This window comes from Elaeis guineensis, chromosome 1 (assembly GCF_000442705.2).
Source record: "Elaeis guineensis isolate ETL-2024a chromosome 1, EG11, whole genome shotgun sequence".
Lineage (NCBI taxonomy): Eukaryota > Viridiplantae > Streptophyta > Magnoliopsida > Arecales > Arecaceae > Elaeis > Elaeis guineensis.
In genome coordinates, this window is record NC_025993.2 from 44,157,504 (window position 1) to 44,179,348 (window position 21,845).

Here is a 21,845-nt window from a genome sequence, read left to right on the forward strand (position 1 = left end):
ACCAGGTGATCCATGGCCTCCGGGGTCAGATCTCAAGCTCCGACCTCACCCTCGATTTTCCAAGCCCTTCCCCCTCCTTCGGCAACAGTGGTCAACAGATCCATCCGACGCCGACCTAAAGGTGGGGAGAATCGGCTTCCAATCGGGATCGTCTGCACCATCTCTGGAGAGCCCTGGAAGGGAGTGGCCAGCGGATCGACCAGACCGCCCAAGCGGCAAAGGACTGAAGGACCCATAACCTTTACTGAAGAAGATGCTCGAGAGGTCCAGTTCCTCCACAACGATGCGGTTGTAGTTTCTTTAAATATTGCTGATTATGATGTACGCCACATTCTCGTTGATAGTGGAAGCTCGGCTGATATTTTATTTTATGATGCCTTCTCAAAAATATCCATCTCGGACAGTCGTTTGGGGCCGATTGTTTCCCCTTTGTAGGGTTTACCAGCGATGCTATCCCGGTGGAGGGAGTAATAACTTTGACCGTAGTTGCAGGTCGATATCCAAGATAATCCAGGGCTCTAGTGGATTTCCTGGTGGTGAAGGCACCGTCAGCCTACAACACAATCCTCGACAAACCTGGCCTCAACGCCCTCCGGGCTGTGGTGTCAACCTACCATCTGAAATTGAAATTTTCTACTAACCAGGGGGTCGGAGAAGTCAAGGGAGATCAAGCCCTAGCAAGGCACTGCTACAATATAGTCCTGCAAAGAAGTAGTCATCCTGACCCCTGTCCAGTTGATGGATTGGACGCCCGCGACGACCTGATAGAAGAACGGGACGGGCCAATGGAAGATCTTGTCTCAATTCCTTTGAATGATGGGAACGAGGAACACATGGTAAAGATCAGCTCCAACTTGGGGAAAGAGGTGCGGATGCAGCTTATCAATTTTCTGCAAAAGAACGCAGACGTTTTTGCTTGGATTCCAATGGACATGCCAGAGATCGATGCTGAAGTTATGCAGCACCGTCTAGCCGTCGATCCCAAACACGGCCGACAAAGAAAAAAGTTCGAAGTCATGCACCGGAGAGACAGCTGGCCATAGGCGAGGAGGTTGATAAACTCCTAAAGGCCGGGTTTATCAGAGAGGTCAACTATCCGAGCTGGGTTTCCAATGTGGTCTTGGTTAAGAAGGCGAACGGCAAATGGAGGATGTGTATAGACTTCAAAAAATTAAATAAAGCCTGCCCGAAGGACAGTTACCATTTGCCTAGAATCGACCAACTGGTAGATGCAACCTCGGGCCACAAGTTTCTCACCTTCATGGATGCATTCTCTGGCTATAATCAGATCAGGATGGCGCCAGAGGATGAAGAAAAAACCGCTTTTATAACTAACCATGGCCTTTATTGTTACAGGGTCATGCCTTTTGGCCTAAAAAATGCAGGGGCGACATATCAGCGGCTAGTGAATAAGATCTTCAAAGAGCAGATCGGCCGCAATATGGAGGTCTATGTGGACGACATGCTTGTAAAGAGTAGATCCTCGGTGAACCACATCACCGACCTTGAGGAGACCTTCAGCGCCCTTCAAAAATACAAGATGAAGCTGAACCCAGCCAAATGCGCTTTTGGAGTAACCTCAAGAAAATTCTTGGGCTTCATGGTATCGGGGTGCGGGATCGAGGTAAATCCAAAAAAGATTCGTGCCATCCAGGAGATGACCACCCCGAGGTCGATAAAGGAGGTTCAGTGCCTCACTGAGAAAGTAGCAGCTCTAAATCACTTCATCTCAAGATCGACCGAGCGATGCTTACCTTTCTTTCAAACCCTCAAGCAGCCCAAGAACTTCTGTTGGACCATTGGATGTCAGCAAACATTCGAGGAGCTGAAGACCTACCTCGGCTCATCACCATTATTGGCAAAGCTTGAGCCTGGAGAGGAACTGTTCCTATACCTGGCGGTTTCCCCTGTATCCCTCGCTGCAGTTCTGATTAAGGAAGAAGCAAAAATTCAACGACCGATCTACTACATAAGCCGAGTATTGAGAAATGCCGAAAGCAGGTATACTAAGTTAGAGAAACTAACATATGCCTTGTTGATTATAGCTCGAAGGCTCCGACCTTACTTTCAAGGACACACCATAATGCTGCTCACCGACTAGCCGATCAAGGCGGTTTTGCATCGAGCGGATGCCTCCGGAAGAATCGCGAAATGGATGATCGAGCTCACAGAGTTCGACATCAACTATCGACCTCGGCCAGCGATCAAAGCCCAAATATTAGCGGACTTCATGGTGGAATGCACTATCCCAGAGGAGGTCGAGCTTGGACAAGATGAAGCCGATAATCCAGGGCTCCGACCGAACTTCCTCGAGGAAAGAGCCGATCTCCCTGATGGTTCTTGGGCCCTCTACGTGGATGGTTCCTCCAACATGTCAGGCGCAGGCGCGGGCCTGATTTTGATCAATCCAGATGGGATTATCGTGGAGTATGCCCTACGCTTCGAGTTCCCCACAACAAATAATGAAGCAGAATATGAAGCTCTGGTTGCAGGACTAAAGGTTGCCAAAGAATTAGAAGTAGATCGGCTTCAAGCCTACAGTGATTCTCAATTAGTAGTAGGATAGGTTAGTGGGAATTACGAGGCTCGGGAGGACAGTATGGCTAGATATCTCGAGAGGGTAAGGGAGATCATCCCTACCTTCGACAGCTTCGACATCAGGCAGATCTCGAGATCGAAAAATGCTAGGGCCGACCTTCTCTCCAAGTTGGCTATGCTGGCTCCGATCGAACTGCCTAAAGAAGTCTTCTTCGAGGTTCTGAAGCATCCAAGCATGGAAGAATCACGGTCTATGATGGAGATCAGCTATGAACCCAATTGGATCGACCCGCTAGTTGCGTACCTCAAGGACGGAGTTCTTCCTCCTGATGCAAAAGAGGCTCGAAAGCTTAAGAACTAGGCCTCCCGATATATCCTCTATGAAGGCAAGCTATACAAGAAGTCGTACTCCTTACCCCTCTTGAAATGTCTCCGGCCTTCCGAAGCCGACTTCGCCTTGAGAGAGGTACATGAGGGAGTCTGTGAAAATCACCTGGGGGCCAGGTCTTTATCTCATAAGCTGCTCCGACAAGGTTATTACTGGCCTACCATGTACCATGACTCCGTCGAATATGTCCGAAGATGTGATCGGTGTCAGAGATATGCCAAAATACAAAGGCAACCTGCCTCTGAACTGGCACCGTTGAGTGCCCCATGGCCGTTCGCATAGTGGGGGATGGATATCCTCGGATCCTTTCCCATGGCATCAGGGCAACGGAAGTTCCTCCTGGTGGTAATAGACTATTTCACCAAGTGGGTCGAAGCTGAACCCTTGGCAAAAATCACGGAAGCCAAAGTGCGGGATTTCGTCTGGAAGTCGATTGTCTGCAGGTTCGGCTTACCCAGAACCCTCATCACTGATAATGGGCGACAATTCACTGGAGCAAAGTTTGCTGAATTTTGTGAGGACCTAAACATCTCCCACAACTTCACTTCGGTGGCCCATCCTCAGGCAAATGGCGAAGCCGAGGTAACCAATCGAACTCTGTTGCAGGGCATCAAAGTGAGACTTGAAAAAGCAAAGGGAGCTTGGGTTGATGAGCTCTATCATGTATTGTGGGCATACCGGACTACTCAGAGATTGCCCACGGGGGAGACCCCCTTTGCTTTAGCTTTCGGGACAGAGGCCGTGATCCTAATAGAACTCAAGCTTCCGTCAGCACGAGTCGTGGCATTCGACGAATAGCACAACCCACAGGATCTCAAGGCCAACCTCGACCTGTTAGAAGAAAAGCGGGAGACGGCTCGAGTTCGGATGGCGGCCTACAAATAGAAAGTAGCCCGCTACTACAACTCCCAGATCAAAAGCAAAGTCTTCAGAGTGGGAGACCTAGTGTTATGGTGAGCCGCTGTCTCACAACCTCAGAATTAGGAGAAACTTACCCCAAACTGGGAAGGCCCATATGAAGTCAAGGAGGTAATCCGGCCCGAAACCTACTATTTAAAAGAGCTTGGAGGAGCAGAGCTCCCGCGATTGTGGAACTCGAAAAACCTACGAATGTGTTACCAATAGCTTCACCTTAAATAAAAGTATCATATTCGCATATTTTTCTTTCAGCATGAGTTTATAACGATGGGAAAAAACTCTCCCATGCAATCGGAGTTAAGCTTGTTAGGAATAGGAGGAGAACCTCATCCTAACATGAGCAAAGTCGAAGGTCCGATTTCCTAAAGACCGAATGGAGGGAGAGGCCCTTACAACGACCCTTATGTGCCCCCACAGCCTTGTTAGGAACAGGAGGAGAACCTCATCCTAACATGAGCAAAGTCGAAGGCCCGGTTTTCTAAAGATCGGATGGGGGGAGAGGCCCTTACAACGGTCCTTATGTGCCCCCACAGCCTTGTTAGGAACAGGAGGAGAACCTCATCCTAACATGAGCAAAGTCGAAGGTCCGATTTTTTAAAGATCGGATGGGGGGAGAGGCCCTTACAATGGCCCTTATGTGCCCCCATAGCCTTGTTAGGAACAGGAGGAGAACCTCGTCCTAACATGAGCAAAGTCGACGGCCCAATTTTCTAAAGATCGGATGGGGGGAGAGGCCCTTACAACGGCCCTTATGTGCCCCCACAGCCTTGTTAGAAACAGGAGAAAAATCTCATCCTAACATGAGCAAAGTCGAAGGCCCGATTTTCTAAAGACCGGATGGGGGGAGAGGCCCTTACAATGGCCCTTATGTGCCCCCACAGCCTTGTTAGGAACAGGAGGAGAACCTCATCCTAACATGGGCAAAGTCGAAGGCCCAGTTTTCTAAAGATCGGATGGCGAGAGAGGCCCTTACAACGGCCCTTATGTGCCCCCACAGCCTTGTTAGGAACAAGAGGAGAATCTCGTCCTAACATGGGCAAAGTCGAAGGCCTGATTTTCTAAAGATCGAATGGGGGGAGAGGCCCTCACAATGGCCCTTATGTGCCCCCATAGCCTTGTCAGGAACGGGAGGAGAACCTCATCCTGACACGAGCTGAAACCGACTATCGAAAATGAGGGGAGGACCTCGTCCCGACGCAAACAAAGACTCGATTGATCGACAAGGAGGAAAGCTTCCTCAATAGCTCCTCTGCACTCTCACAGCCCCGTCAAGAGTAGAGGGAAGACCCCTACTCAAACATAGAAGAAAAGGAGAGACGAAAAGAAAAAACGACGAACTACACCGATGATAGGCAAAAAACAAACCACACCAAAGGCACAAGGGACCTCATCCCGACGAGAGAGAAAACCCTTATCGAAAATCTCTAATCCCTAAGGGCAAATCGACACGACGGTAACCAGAAATCTTCAAACTATGTCGGCAACGAACAAGACGGAAGATAGAAGAAGTTCGGTAAACGACGAATCAATGCAAGAATCAGCAAGGGATTACAAACTACGTTGATGCCAAACAAGATGGAAGACAAATGGAGTTTGGTAAACAACCATTCAATACCAGAATGGGCGAGATAATAAACAATTTCATTCACATTTTATTGGTGAAGTATGCATTATAAAGCCTTAAAGGCCAAAAAAAAAAGCAAACAACAAAAACACATATACAAAATAAACAGCTCTAAGGAAGCTCGTCTCCATCGGACTTCGAACTCCCGGTTCCAGCCATCGTCAAGAATTACTTCAAGTACTTGGTTTCTTCTTTCAGTCCCCCTCTCAGATCGGCGATTACTCCAGCATTATCTTCGAAGTACATGTAGACGCCATGATGACGGCGGGCATGATCGGCGATTACTCCAGCATTATCTTCGAAGTACACGTAGATGCCATGATGACGGCGGGCATGATCGATGATTACTCCAGCATTATCATCGAAGTACATGTAGACGCCGTCTTTGCCACACCATGGCTTTCGCTGCCTCACGATGACGGCGGGCATGACCTTCTTTCTGAGGTCAAGTTCCCCCTCACAGTGATAGTGGGCATGACCTTCTTCCTGAGGTAAGGTTTCTCCTCACAGTGACGCGCATCAGGAAGCCCTCGCGGTCGAAGATGTGGCATAAGCACGGGCTCTGGGCCGTCAAGACGAAACACGGCCAGATCTATCTCTTCTACCCTCACCTTCTTCGCCAACCCAGAGGTTGCAGCGTCTTCCCACTCGTGGACTTTTAGGCTCTGGGCTAACATCAGAGCCGCATCCATACTCATATCGACAACAAAGGAAGGCCAATGCCGTCTACAAACGGGACCGCGGAAGTGGAGAAAGCTTTGAGGCTAACCCAAGCTGGTCTGAGGAATGTGAGGGTACAGAGATGAGGATGACTCGACGGACGCATAAGGCAAGGAAGGGAAGACTGAAGAAGCTCCCGTACAAAGTGAGATTCCAAAAGGAGGGGGAGGCAGGTTTAAATAAGCAATGAGAGCCGGTGCAATAATGACTGCAAGACTCCTCAGACTAGTCCGCGACCGTCGCGTGGCCCACTCACTGTGGCAAGCGGCTAGAGGTGGCTGACAATTAGTAAAACCATTATGGCACCGTACCTAGGACTACGTTCTGACTGGAATTCCAAAAAAGATAAGCCTTTTTCGAAAAGGCTCTAGTACCAGCGTAGCGAGCGTCAAAATATTTGGCGATCGCTGAGTACGAAAATCGAGGAGAGCAGCTTCGGTCGTGAGAAATTCTCTGTACTTTCTTCATTCGAAACCTGAACTCGGAAGTAGGGGGACTGGTGTTGGGTATAAAGTGCCCCCTGACTGAAATCTGCAGAGGACTGATCCTTCGAGGCTCCTCCAACTCCCGACCTTGTGCGTGACGCCTCTCCGAACTCCCTCGACCGTCCGGACTTCTTCGATGATGGGCCTCAGTGTTCACCCATCGGGCCGCCCCAAAGGCCCTCTAAGCTTCACTGTTAGCCATCCTTCTACAGTAATCGACTACCCTCGAACTTCTTTCGGGCTTCGTCAGCATCCGAGCTTCCCTGACAACGAGATTTCTATAATAACCAGGCTCTTTCAATGTTTCTACGGCGGTCGACTGCCTTTAGGATTCCAGTCGAGCTCCTACGATAGCCAAACTTCTACTGCGAGCGGCCTACTCTGAACTTTCACTACGAGTGGTCTGCCCTGAACTCCTGCTGCGAGCAGTCTACTCTGAACCCTTACAGCGGATGGCCTACCTCAGATCTCTACTGTAAGCAAATCCCATCCGAGCCTCCGTTATAAACATATTCCTTCCGAACTTCCATTACAGGTAGACTTCAGCTGAGCTTCTTCGTAATCGGGTCTTATGACAACTGACCTTCGATCGAGCTTCCACAATAAGCGATCTCCTTTCAGCCTTCTACAAGAACCAGACTTCAACCGAACTTCTATAGCGGTTGGATATTGGATGAGCTTCTACGATGATTGGGCTCCGACAGCTGGATTCCTACAATGATCGATCGCCTAAGATGTCTACCGAACCTCCCCAACGCCATCTGAAGTCCATCACCAGCCGACCCTCCACCAGATCCTTCATAAAACCGAACTTCCCCAACGGATCATCTTCAGGCGAGTTTCCACATCGGGTGAATCCCAAACGGACTTCTCCAACAATCGGATTCCTACCGGACTTCGCCAATAGAAAGTTTCTATCCGAGCTTCTGCAGCAAGTGACTCCCACCCATAGTATCAGCGCCTAAGCCACCCGACAATAGTAGACTCGTCAGCAACTTTGGGGACATCCGAGCTTCTCCCAGACCAACAATAGAGAGCCATTCCACTCCATCAGATGTCCCAGCTGAGCTCCAGCCGACGGATCAGAGCTCTCTGACAAGTCACGATAAGAGCCGCCCTCCTGTTCCACTCCCTGCAATGGATTCCATGCAGCTCCACCACTCTCTAACGAGTCGTGACAAGAGCCGCCCTCCTGCTCCACTCCCTGCAATGGATTTCATGCGGCTCCACCACTCTCTGGCAAGTCCCGACAATGGACACCACTCCACTCTCCGCAACGAGCTCCACGTGGCCCTGAATGACCCCTGACGCCACTACTCTCCGTAACAAACTTTGCGCAGCTCTGAGTGTCCACTACCAGACGGTTACAGACATCGCTGTCAGTCAGTTACACCCTCCATCTATAAATAAGGAACCTCCAGACACGTTCTTCTCTAAGCTAGTAACTCTATCTCGAAACTCTGCCAAAATTTCTGCTCGAGCACTCCATTTCTGTTAAAGCAGAGTACTGACTTGAGCATTGGAGGATCTTGCCAGAGCACCCCCAACTCTGATTTAGACTTTCTTTGCAGGTTCCGATGGTGGCTGAGGTCATCCCAGCTCTAGCTTCTCCGACTTCGACGGAATTCTGCACCAACAGTATCCATTAGGTGTAAATGGATCTACAAAAAAAAATAGATATCGATGGTAAGATAGAGACCTATAAAGCTAGACTCGTGGTAAAAGATTATAGTCAGCGCGAAGGTATTGACTATCAGAAAATCTTCTCATCCGTAGCCATGCTGAAATCCATCTGCACTCTGCTTGCCATTGCAACTTCTTATGATTATAAAATCTGATAAATGATATGAAAACTACTTTTCTGAATGAATATCTTGAAGAAGATATCTATATGGAGTAGCCTTTAGGTTTCACATCTAGTAATGGTGATCATCGAGTCTGTAAGCTGCAAAGATCCATATACAAATTAAAGCAAGCTTCTCGAAGTTTGAATCTTCATCTTAATGATGCAATCAAATTATTTAGTTTTATCAAATCGAAGAGGAACCTTATGTATACAAGAGGGTTAGTGAGAGTACAATAACAGTCTTCGTATTATACATAGATGATATTCTCCTTATTGAAAATGATATTCCCATGCTAACCTCGATCAAAAGATAGTTGTCTCAAGAATTCTCCATAAAAGTCTAAGAAAAGCATCCTATATTCTTTGAATAAAGATCTATAGGGTTAGATTTAAAAGAATGCTAGGTCTATCACAAAAGTTGTATATAGAGAAAGTGTTGAAGAGGTTCAGTATGAAAAATTTTAAAAGAAGACTCTTACCATTTAGACATGGTATTCATCTTTCCAAGATGATGTATCTGACCACATCTGAGAAAGTTCAGTGCATGAGTAGGATTCCTTATGCCTCAGCTATAAAGAGCCTCTTGTATGTCATGCTATGTACTTGACCTAATATTATCCTTCGTATGAGTGTCACGAGTAGATATCAGTCGAATTTAGATGAAGAGTACTAGATAGATGTGAAGAACATCCTTAAATACTTAAGAAGAACTAAAGATTGTTCTTGATCTTTGGAAGAGATTCTAAGTTGTGAGTCGAGGAGTATACTGATTCAGACTTCATGTCTGATCCTGATGATAGAAAGTCTACATCAGGATATATGTTCACATGCAATGATGGCGCAATTAGCTAGAAGAGTTTTAAGCAACTGATCATAGTGGATTCAACCACAGAAGCTGAATATATCGCTACTTTGGATGCTATAAAGGAAGGCTTCTGGTTGAAAAAATTCATCATGAAACTTGAGATTATGACATCGGATGCTATATCACTTTATTGCGATAACAATTAAGCCATAGCACTTGTTAAAAAGCTGAGGTCTCATCAGAAATCAAAGTACATCGAGCGATGATTCCATATTATACGCGACTATCTTAAAAAGAAACATATCAAGATACGAAAAATAGACTTCGCAGATAACATGATAGATTCACAGACAAAATAATTAAGCCAGCCAAAGATGAAAGTCCACCTTGAGAAGATGAGACTTAGATTAGTAGCTAATTGGCTTTAGTCCAAGTGAAAAATTATTAGATGTATGTCCTAGAAGCTAAGATGGTTGACATATTATAATAAGTCTAAGATGCAATTTTGTACTTAATACATTGATTTGATCAGTAAAATAGCAAGTTTCATTTTTATTCAAGAGTAATGTGTCCTTGAATCATCCATGGAATTAATACTTCGATACATATTCTCAAGATGTTGAGAATTAGAGGCATATATAATTATTCCTACATACTTTCGATCATAGTATCATCATGAGGATGGTGATCGATTCGAATAAATCGATGTACAGATTGCTTTCTTCGGAAGAGATTAGTCTCTAATTTATAATGTAGAGACACTGAGCAATGAGTACGGATAGTTGTTAGAGATAACTAGTACTGAGCATGATCATATAAAAAATTACTTAAATTTCTAATCAATTGTCAGTGATTGTTTCGATGCTGTAGTTGTGTGAATAATTCTTTAACCTGCGATGGTACAACTACTCACGGTGAGACTGCTGGAGTTTGACTGACATATAAACATGATCTCAATGAGCTATTGTAGTGGATATTGGTGACAGTTGGTCCATTGTAGGAGTAGGATATGCATCTGGATGGATTCTATCGATCTTGATAGAGAGGAATAATTTTATAGAATTTGAGAGGCTAAGTTCGAAAGTCTGTGGCTATAGTAGTGTGATTGATGGAAAAGAATTTTTATAAGAATCATAATTGGACTTGAGCTGATCAAATCTATAAATGACTGATGATGAGGTTTGATGATTTATCCATGATCTGTCATCTAGTCGGAACTCATGATAGATAGACTGAATCATATGTTAACTATATTTTAAGATTTTTTTTCGATTCTACTAGATTGCCACTATATATTGCTAGGTGTCACTGGTGGATTGTGAGAGCTCATTAGGGTTGGTCAAGATCGACAATCTTTGATGAGTTAGAGTAGAATTATTCTGACCCATTGAAAAGTAATTCAATGATACTATGATAGAGATCATTATATATTCACTACCAGATAAAAATGAACCTATGGGGTTGCACAATAAAAGAATTAAATCTGAAATAAGTAATTGGGCTAATGAAGTCTCAATTGGATTTAAAGAAACCTTATTGGGTTCAAAGTAACCTTGCTAGCGCATGATTGGATCCAATTCTCTTTGCCTTTGAATTACTTATTTGATAAGATTAATTTAAGTTAATTATCTGCTAATAATCTAAATGAATTAATTCATTGGACTCTAATTGTTGGATGCCTAGGGTTTGGATCATATGAATTAAGGGATCAAACCCTTAATCAAATTTTTTGATTATTTGCATGGGGTGCCACTTGATTTGATCAAGTTAGGCATGCCCACTTAAAAGAAGGCATATGGGACCAGCATGGGGGCATCTCCTAGGCCCCATGTGGCATGTGAAAAAGTGGGTGCAAAAGCTCCAATAGTTAGTGCTTAATGGATCTCCTAAAGGGGGTCAAATAAATAAAGGAATAAGGATTCCTAATACAAGTAAGACTTGTACTAAGAGGCTATTTGGTTTTGAATAAGATTCAAATCTTTTATCTATTTAAAGGGACCTTCTTTAAGGCTCCTTACTTTTGAATTCCAGCAGCCCACACCTCCCATAAGACCTCCCCACGCCCCCTTTCTCTTCTCCCTCTCTTCTCTCTTCTAGCTCCAATGCCCAAGGAGCTTAGGCGTCCTCCATCTTCTATGCCCAAAAGAAGTTTGGGCATCCCCTTTACTTGCTGGTTTTCAGACCTTGATTACTTCATAATCAAGGAAAGAAGAGCAAGAGAAGAAGAGAAAAAAAGATCGAGAATAGGATCAAAGAGTTGATCGTGATCCAGACTTTGTTCAGATTCACAGGGTGATCATTCTTAAAGAAAAAAGATCAACACTAAAGAGAGCTATTCCAGACTGATCCTGAGTGGATACCCGTAGAGACTGTGGATACTTGCGCAGCTAAGGGAGAACCTACTCCCTTTCAGATCCAGATTTAAAGAAAAAAATTATGAAACAGATATGTGATTCGATCACATATTTAATTTCAATATAAAATTTAGTATATATTCAATTTCAGCATATGAAGTAGATCCTTATGTTCTATATTTTATGCATTATATTTTATGCATGTATGATTTAGATTAAAAGATATTTTAATCTTCTATTTTACTATGTTGTTTAGAAAAAAAAAATTTAAAACATACATGCATGCCCCGATATGAAATTTCAACAATTAATATATATACTCCCATGAAACGTAATTTTTATAGAAATCCACATGATGTTTTCCTCATAACTTAATTTGGAAAACATTCAAAGCTGTCAGAGCAATTAGAAAATCTAGTCATATATATGAAAGATGGTAAGATTACCAATAGAGACAAGCTTCTTAGAGGTTCCATATGGTTCCTTATGTTTGCCGCAACAAATTCATTCTAGGTACTTGATTTGCTGTTGCAATTTGGTAAAACCTGAGATAAAAGAAGGTTGAATATGTGAATGGTGGTAAATTTGTATTTATTACGAGAGTGCTTCATAGATTTTGTATCAGTGGAAGGATATACAAAATTGTTACTTATATAATAGAAGAGATTGATTATTATCACATTATAAAAATTGTAGGAATTACTGAATGTATAATTCTCACGATCTCAAATAATACCAATATTACAATGATTCACAACAAATTGAGTAGCTGCCAACTATAGTAACATGAAGCATCTTATACACTAATTTTGAATTGGAAATTAAATGTCACCTAGGGTTATTAACACTCACAAAATATGCTTTTTCATATTTTAAATTGTTGACCCAAAAATTGATTTTGATAATACCAAAATGCTTAAGTACAATTAGTACTAATCATGCTTGGGGGTATCGCTATAGCGATTCTTTTAATACTCAAAGATTACACATAAAATCAAGAAAAAGCCCTCTCAAAATATTCAAAGAAAAAGTTTCTCAAAACTTTTGACAAAATATAGAAGAGAAGAGTCGACCCCAAAATATCAAGAGTTGACTCTGGCACACCTGAGGAAGACTATCATAGTCCGTAAGTCAATCTCAGTGAAACTCAAGTCGATCTCAGAACAATCTTAGGGTGCCAGAAAAAGAGCTATAAAATTAGAACTTTTCAAGATTCGATGCAGCACATCTCAAGTGGACCCCAATAGAGCTTAAGTCGACCCTAGCAGGGCACGAATCAATCCCAAAACATTCTCAAGTGAAGATATAGAATAATGAAAAATTATCTAAGCTCGAGTCAACCCTAGCAGAAATGGGTCGATTCCTGATTAGTCTCAGGATGAAGACAAAGAGCAATAAAAAACAGCTAGTTTTCAAGCCAAGTTAACCCCCAAATGGCCACAATCAAAAGACAGCGAGCTATCTTGAGACACTCTGCTTCATGAGTCAACCCTTAAAAAAATTGAGTCGACCCCTCTACATCTAATTAACATGCCCAATGAATAGTTTTTCATAACACTCCAACAAACAGAAAATTATCCCAACAACTAGTTTGAACTGTCCAATGGTCATTTCACCTCTTCCAATGATTTTGAAATATATTTAAACAAGAAATTTAATTGGAGAGCATATCGAAGCACTCTAAGCAAAAAGAAAAGCCAAAAAAAGAAGGAGAACTCAAGAGAGCAATTAATTCTCACCTAACATTTAATTCATTTGAGAAGAGAGCTTTAGTGCATTCATTATATGGGTTATCAGCTGAGTAATCTTTTAAAGCAAACCTTCAAACCTCTCTCAAGCAATTAAGGAGAAAGTCATTGCAATCAAGATGCTTCATAAGCGACTTCCTTGGGTTTCAAAGAGTTCTTAATTTTGAACTTTAAATTGTTCATTCATGATAAACCTTGTGTTGTAACAAGTTTCTTGGGATTAGAAATTTGAGGATTTAGATCAATCCAAACCCATAATTAGATGATTATATTTGACTAGTCTTGGGAGACTTAATTGGAAAGATTGTAATTAGCAAAAGCTTGAGGAAAACTAACTAGATTTGATCATGAGCCTAAGAAAATAATTAGACCATAATCAAAGAGTAATTACAGTTGAAATTTTCAAGCGAAAGGCATTAGGGAGTCAACATAAGTGCTAAGTTTAACATCAAACTATTATAAATTTATTCTGTTAGTGATTGTGATTGATTTTTATTTATTTTCAGCTAATACATTTATTTTTATCTTAGCACCTCACAAACACACTCTTATCTTGCAATTAGAAGCACATATTTGGTTTAAATTTTTAAAAAATGTAATTCACCACCCCCCCCCCCCCCACCTCACACCTTGCTCTTGGGTTGCTATCTCTAGTCAACACAAATGAATCGATGGCTGATATTTAACGTATGCCTTGTTGCATGTAGAAAGTCATAAGGTATTATATATAATTCATTATCTCAAATTTTTTAAATCTTAGCATCAGGTTGACAGACCTTTTTCCCATTGGAATTTTGCCTTATCTTTTCCTAATCATCTAGAAATTTTGAATTGCTAGTTGCATTATGGTGGAGAGGTAACAAGATATTTTATGATAGGATTCTTCCATGATCTAATGCATAGTATGGATGTCCAAGATCTCTTCTCCTGTATGACCAAAATCTAATGCAATTGTGCAATTTGGCTAGCAAGATTATTGAGAATCGATAAATAGTACTGGCACATTTATTGCTTGCCTAAGTCATGGGATGCCACAAATATTTATGTTTAAAGATTTCTTGCATAACCTATGCAATCTAAGATGCTTTGCATATCAATTCTACTTCATAAGATAATATGTAAAATATATAGACAAATAGATAGATAGATAGATAGATAGACAAATGTTATGTATGTATGTACGAATATTCTCTTGACTCCATATGTCATTTTTTAACCTGGTACATCCCCCTTTTATATCTTACCAATTTTATGGTAATTATCCTAGTAAATTTCTTTCCCTTGTGAACTGTCATATGTCCATATGAGCTCTCTCTCCTATTCCAACAAATTTGGCCCCTTCCAAAAAAAACTCTCTAATATATTGAGCTGTATATTTTTCTCTAATATGACTCCTAAACAAATTGGATACTTTGATTTGACTCCAAATAGATTGAGCCCGATCATAAGTAAAAGCACATATATGTATTTTGCATCTCATAATCCTATCAGATTCACATGTGAGCCCCACTAAACATACAAGGGACATGAAATCAACAAATAACAAGATTATTCCATATTAACCAACCCTCATGAAAAGTGTTATTGATTGTTATGATGTTATTACTTTCTCAATTTTTGTTATTTCAGACAATTTAATATTGAAATAATGACTATTATGATTGCTTTATTATAGCATTATAATATAAAAATAACTAACAACTATATAAAAATAAGAATGATATCGATGCAATGTGCGGGGTAGGTAATGAAAATGTGAGTACAAAATTTCTAAAAAAAGAATAAAAAACTAAATTATAAATGAAATGCATTTAATAAATAATGATCATTTTAGTTCCAATATCTTATTAATAAAATCATCAGCACTCATGAAAAAGATAAATGTACAATTGATATTATTGTATACATATTGTCAATTTTGTAAAGTATGTTGAAGAATTCAAATACAGAATTGTTGTTCTTATAGATCTTTGTGGTATGTTATGGAATATACCATATACACGTAACCTTTGTATTAAACCTTGGCTTTTTTATGTGCCGTGAACTAGTGCATGGTGATACTTTTAATGGCTTTCTAGAATAACTTTTCCTCCATGCAGCTTTCTAAAATAATTTTTTACATAATTTTCTCTTAAAATAATTAAGAAGAGTCCAATATGTGGTGATATTTTTAATGATTTTGTAAAATAATTTTTTTCATTTGCACGAGGTTTCTAAAAGGGCACCATCAAAAAAAATTTTCCTCGTAATCTCTTCCTAAAATAATTAAGCAAAGTCTAGCAGCATGATGATATTTCTAACAACTTTCTAAAATGACATTTTCTCTACATATGGCTTGCTAAAATAATATTTTCTCATTTTTTTTCCTAAAATAATTACAAAGCGTCCAATGTGTGGTGATATTTCTCCTAATTTTGTAAAATATTTTTTTCCCTACAAGGGGACACTAAATGGATGGCTTCAAATAATTTTTCCATATATTTTTTTTGTTAAAAAATTAAGAAGAGTCCAGTGTGTAGTGATATTTCTAAAAGATTCCTAAAAAATTTTTTCCTCTACATCATAGCTCCCTAGAATATTGTTTTCCTCATAAATTTTCTAAAATGACTAAAAAGATTCCAATGCATAGTTTCTAAAATAATTAAGAAGAGTTCAATACGGGATGATATTTCTAATGGATTCCTAAAATAACTTTTCTCTCCATGCCATGTCTTCCTAAAATATTTTTTCTCATGATTATATATATTTTTTAAATAATTAAGAAGAGTCTAGTGTATGGTGATATTTCTAAAGGAAGATAATAAGATTTACATGGAATTCAAATTTTAAAATGCCAGTATTCTTCATTATGGTGATATTGAGGTTTACTTGGTATTTTATTAAGCAAGTGCTTGCTTCACACAGATATCATTGTTAGATAATTTAAACATGTTTAGATGACTTTAACATATTTAGATAACTTATAATTTTTTAAATTTTTATGGATATTTGAAAGGATTTTTCTATATCTTTCTTTCTAATTTCCTTGAATTTTAGAGAGGGGTTGAGTTTCCTCTGTCCTTTCCATTTGATAGATATAGAATAACATTATCATTTTTTAAATCACTGTTCAAATGGAGAAATGCCAACACAAATTTTAAAAAGGTATTAATTATAAAGCTAAGAAAAAGTGTACATAGCAGTCCTTTTCCATTTCTAATATTATTTTATTCAAGTAATTTTAGGTTGGACTAAGTGATATCCTTAAGATATGGAAAAATAATAGCCCGTATCCTTAAGAAATTGTTTGATGAAATTGTGCTTGGCAATCAATTATCTACTTTCATTGTTTAGGTTAGTCATGAGTCTCTATTTAACATATCTCTGAGGCATATCATCTACTATTAGAGCATTATCCACTAGTTGATGGTAGCACAAACTCAGAAGGCGCTTGAGATGCTAAAAGAAATGATTGATCATTCTGATCGGATCAAGGATCAGCTTTTATAAGTTATAACAAATAAAAGAGATCAACAAGATGCAAGTAGAACCTGTCACTTGTATGGATAACTTCCGTGAATCTTAGAAGGATACAAGCCAAGCACCACAACTAAGTCCATCTAAGTATCAAGGGAAACAGAGAACAAGACCTGCAATTTTTCAAACTTCCATCGTGAATGAACAATTGGCTTTGTGCATTTTGGCTTTATGCATCTCCATAGATATGCCTGCAGATGGAGAGAACAGAGGGAAGGTTAACAAGGCCAAAATTCACTCAGGCTTTATGTACGCAATTTGGCATTCCCAACTTTGCAGATTTAGGAGGAACTCTTTCAAAATTATGCCTAGCTAAAACTATTCTACAATACCAAATATAGTTCGAGAAACTTGCCAACAGTATAATTAGTTTACTCAAAGCATTTTTGGTTTTATGTCTTCGAGATGAAATCGACATAGGAGTAAAGCTTCTTCAAAAAACAACTCACCTAGGAGCATTCTCCTTGGCTCATCTTCAAGAGGGGGTTGTGCAAAATAATTCTCAAATATGCCAAGAAGCAATTTGTGAGCCAAATATTATGGTTTCTAAGGAAAAGGATCAGGCACCACTGATCAAGAATTGTTTTTGGTTGAGATCTGTTAATGGTGGAAGGAAGGACCATGCTTCAACTATGATGAAACCTTGGTCTAGGATATCAATACAAGGCACAATTGGCATTAATGGGAAGCACAACTTTTTGAAAAGATGATGAAAATTTGAAGGCATCTGAAGTTTTAAATAACCTTCACCGACAAGATTTGTTTAAGCCGAGTGGGATATTGTTATGCTATAAACTATGTGCATAATACCTGCAACATGCTTGCAAGATGAACCACACAGATATAGAAGGCTACCTAAATAACAAATCTAATCATTTCATAATAATTTTAATTCAATAACTAAACAACCTCAATTTATCAAAAATTAAGATCTACTAAATGCTCCAAACAATCCAGCGCATTCCTCAAAGTTCTATAACTAATCATAAATCAGAATCCGAAAATAGAAAAGAAAAAAATAATAATAAGCTGTACTAGCTCAATAAGCAATATAATAGCTCTGAGTGAGTAAGAATATGCTAATAAATAATAAATTAAATAATATATCATTGACTCGACAAAATCTCATATTTATCAAATATTAGAGAATAAAATTTATTTTTTCTTTCAAAAGTACACTTTTTTACAAAATGACACAATTCTAACGTCTGGCTTTGGCTACATTATCTAGTGGCGTAGGTCGGCAAATAGATAACCGATAATAAAAAATAGATAACGAACCCTCAAACAATCACTATTCTAATTACCAGTGGCGCGGTATCAAAATTAGTTTCTCGAAGTATAAGTCGATAAAATCAAGGTACAATCTCCATTGACAGGTCATATCAAATCATAGCCATATTGAGCATATAATCATGAAAGTAATTTTCATAAGTTATCCAATTAGATTTCATAATTCAATTTCAACATATATTCAAAATAATTTATTTTAAAAATATAAAATATATTTAATTCTTATATCATTTTCAAAGATAAAATTTAACATGTTTGACCATTTAATCAAATAAAAGCAGAAATCATAATAGCTGTTCTTTTATCGAGCAATATAAAATATAATCTTTCAAAATCTCTTAGAATATGTAATGAGAAGCATTAAGTCACCTTGTAGATGCAAATACCCAGGTAATATAATCAGTTCCCAAGGATCCTTTAAGACCTCATCACCCCAAAATCACGCACACATATCGAATCAGTCAACACTAATATATCATAGAGAGGAACACCTAATATTTCACCCAAATATTTCAAAATAACTTTCAAAAATTCTCAAAAATTTTGAAATTAAAATTTCTATCTAACAACTATTACAATGGAGAGGAACAACTATCATTCTATATCCCGACAACTAACCTTGTCTTGTTGCAATGAGGTTCTCTTTGAGAAATTATTGGTTGGACCTAGTCCAAAGTGGACCATAGAAAATTTGGTACTTAGGATGTTGGAAATGGGATTAAATACATGGTAACCCGTGTTGTTAAAGAGGGGAAAGGAATTAGATGCATCATAAGATATGTGTTAAGAAGGAAAAATAGAAAAAAAATGATTAAATAATCTATGGTCCACTGCAGACCAAGTCCAATCAAAAACTGATCATTCCCTCCAAATCAAGTAAATCAATCCAAAAATAACCCCAATTTCAGTGAATCAACTATCAAAGATTGAACAGGAATCTTTGTAAAAAATAAATGAAATGATGAGTTCCTGAGGAATCCGAGATCATTTTGAATCAATCGACGATAACTCAAAATTCAACAGATTAGTCAAGAAATCCTTAAGTAAACCAAAAGAAAATCAATTGACTGATGATCGAGCAAAAACTCAAAAATTCAAATCTAAAGCCAAGCAATCAAAGTCTAAGTAGTTCTTGAGAGACCGGAATAAAACTTAAGATCGAAGTCAGATGCCACTTTTCAAAAATCCATTGAAGAGGGCGGAGAGAGAATGAGGGGAAAGGGAAGGGTCGACTTACCTTATGGGAGGTATGGCCATCCGCGATGTGACGAAAGGCGACAGGCTGACATCCTTTGCACGGCTGTTAAAGAGACAGCAAAAAAGGAAAGTACCAGAGGAACTTGAAAATGATGGGCTAATAATCAAGTAAAGATGCTTATCCTCCATTACTTATATATATATATATATATATATATATATATATATATATATATATATATATATATATATATATATATATATATATATATATATATATATATATATATATTATTATAACAGTTAAGGTTATTTTCCGAAGACAAACCGCCATAACGTAATGGCCATTATTTTTAAATGATGGGCTAAATGAAGTCGTCCACACACACTGCATACTGCCAATAACTGGCTCAACACATTCTCATTTTCTTCCTCCATTCTTATTTTACTCTTAAGAGGTTCAAGTTTCATTTAACAGCACTAAGGATTCGATACTTCAAGCAAAGTGTGGAGAATTTGTCCATAGCCCATCAGGGATGTCTTTTCGCTCGCCAGGTACTGGCGTGTGTTTTGCCGTTTTTGGCTTCAAAGTCCAGCTACAAAATGCAAAATAGGATAGAAATAATATTTTGTAATAAAATTTTAGTACATTCTCAAGAGTTACAGGGAATAATCATGGACCCCCAAACCCATGCATGCTGTCTCCTTGCCAAATTTTTCATTAGAAACTGCCTCCTACTACCTTTTCAAATCTGTTATGCTTCGAGGATCAACCACATGATACAGCCGCATACTTCTTTGAATAAGATCCTAAAGAATATGTAAGCCTTTAAATCCATTATAATGTCAATACTCATAAATAATGACGATCTAAATTCATAATGATGAGAGAAACTTGTACAATTATAAATTCAATTATCCTTCAATCATTCGGTCAGAAATTGATGATGCTCTATATATGTATCCATCCTTTCACCTACGTATCCAATTCATAATCGAGTATGAGCATCTTATAACTCTAAGAAGAAAAATAGAATTAGAATTGTGAGCTTTACAGTCCAATAAAAATTCTCATACACTCACATCATTATAATAATATAATTTGAAGATAATATATGAACAGTATCGAAAGAATATATAAGCCACAAAATCTCATATCGAGTATTCAATATAACTCAATACCAATATATGCAAAATATACATGATACATCATCAAATATCCATCTTTTTCAAAGATGATATATCGCATATATGTAACTAAAATACTTTTTACTTAATTATGATTTCGTGTTTTATTATCCATATCTCATAAATATGATCCAGATCAATCATCTATTATCTTTAGAGTTTTAAACTAATCACAGTCATGGTATAGCCCGTGATTGGCAAACTCAAGTACTATATTCTTATTTGGACGATAAATAATGTCAAGTTCCTACTCATGGTAGGCAACCGATAATGCCATGTTTCTGCCCATGGTGGACTATTTTCAGTGTCATTTTTTTAGGCATGATGAGCTATTCTCAATGTCATATTGCTGCCTATGATGAGGTTATTTGCAATTTAATATGGCTAGTCCAAATACTCTACTCTTGATCATCAATTTATTTAATCTCAGTTATGCTAGAAAAAATATTGTATCATATTATGTTCTTTTCAAGATTTTCAATAGCTAGTATCGTAACTCAAACTATCAAAAAAGCCATCAATAAAAGCATATAATATAAAAAGAATAAGTATCATATTGACAATACATATCCATAGAATCAGTCATGAGAAACTAAAATCATGTAGTGCATAAGTACATATATATACACACACACACATATAGGCATTCATTTTCAAGAACTCTTGCCTCTAATGATGACACATTCGATCATAATTGTTTGCTAATTCACATCTAGCACATCCAATCAATTGATATAAATCTAACTTATCCCTGATTATCATTAGAAATAATAAATTATTATTAGATTTCTATTTTCAAAGCTCTAATATCCCAATGTCTCTTAAATCCAATTCTCATATATCTAACTTAATTTAAGACTAAATAAATAAGAAATTTGGGTGATACCTAGTTTTAAGAGCTATAGTGTAAAACTCCTTACTAGTCTTCTTCTTGATTAGATGACTTTACTCATCCACAAATCATAGTTGGATATAGAAGAGATTTGTATAGGAACAAGATCAACCAGTGATAGCACTTAGGGCATGAATCAATTAGAACAGTGCAACCCAATTCATCAAACCAAATCTAAGCAAGGATAGTAGCTTAGAGGTTGCCAACTATGGGTTTTAGGGTGGTTGACAATAATCGAGATAAAGGCCAGCATGATGGTTGCTTATAGTAATACTAGTTTGGAACATTCTACTGAAATCAACCCATTGTTTATAGAGAAGGGATTAGAGATCC

General features: G+C 38.8%; 1 protein-coding gene across 11 annotated transcripts in view; it reads right to left on the reverse strand.

Annotated features, from left to right (window-relative positions):
- The window catches only part of LOC109505103 (UDP-glycosyltransferase 87A1-like), a 154,095-nt gene extending 134,508 nt beyond the window's left edge, over positions 1–19,587 (reverse strand). For 3 of the 11 annotated variants that reach the window (XR_012139485.1, XM_073253259.1, XM_073253258.1), the window contains exons 1-3: positions 19,473–19,587; positions 16,957–17,133; positions 12,125–12,223 (exon numbers count right to left, since the gene is read on the reverse strand). The gene's annotated coding sequence lies outside the window, so the exon portion shown is untranslated. Of the gene's footprint in view, positions 1–12,124; positions 12,224–16,956; positions 17,134–17,391; positions 18,354–19,472 lie in introns of those variants that run through there. The other 8 variants (XM_073253268.1, XM_073253266.1, XM_073253277.1 and 5 more) reach the window with 5 other exon arrangements.
- Positions 19,588–21,845: the final 2,258 nt, after the last annotated feature.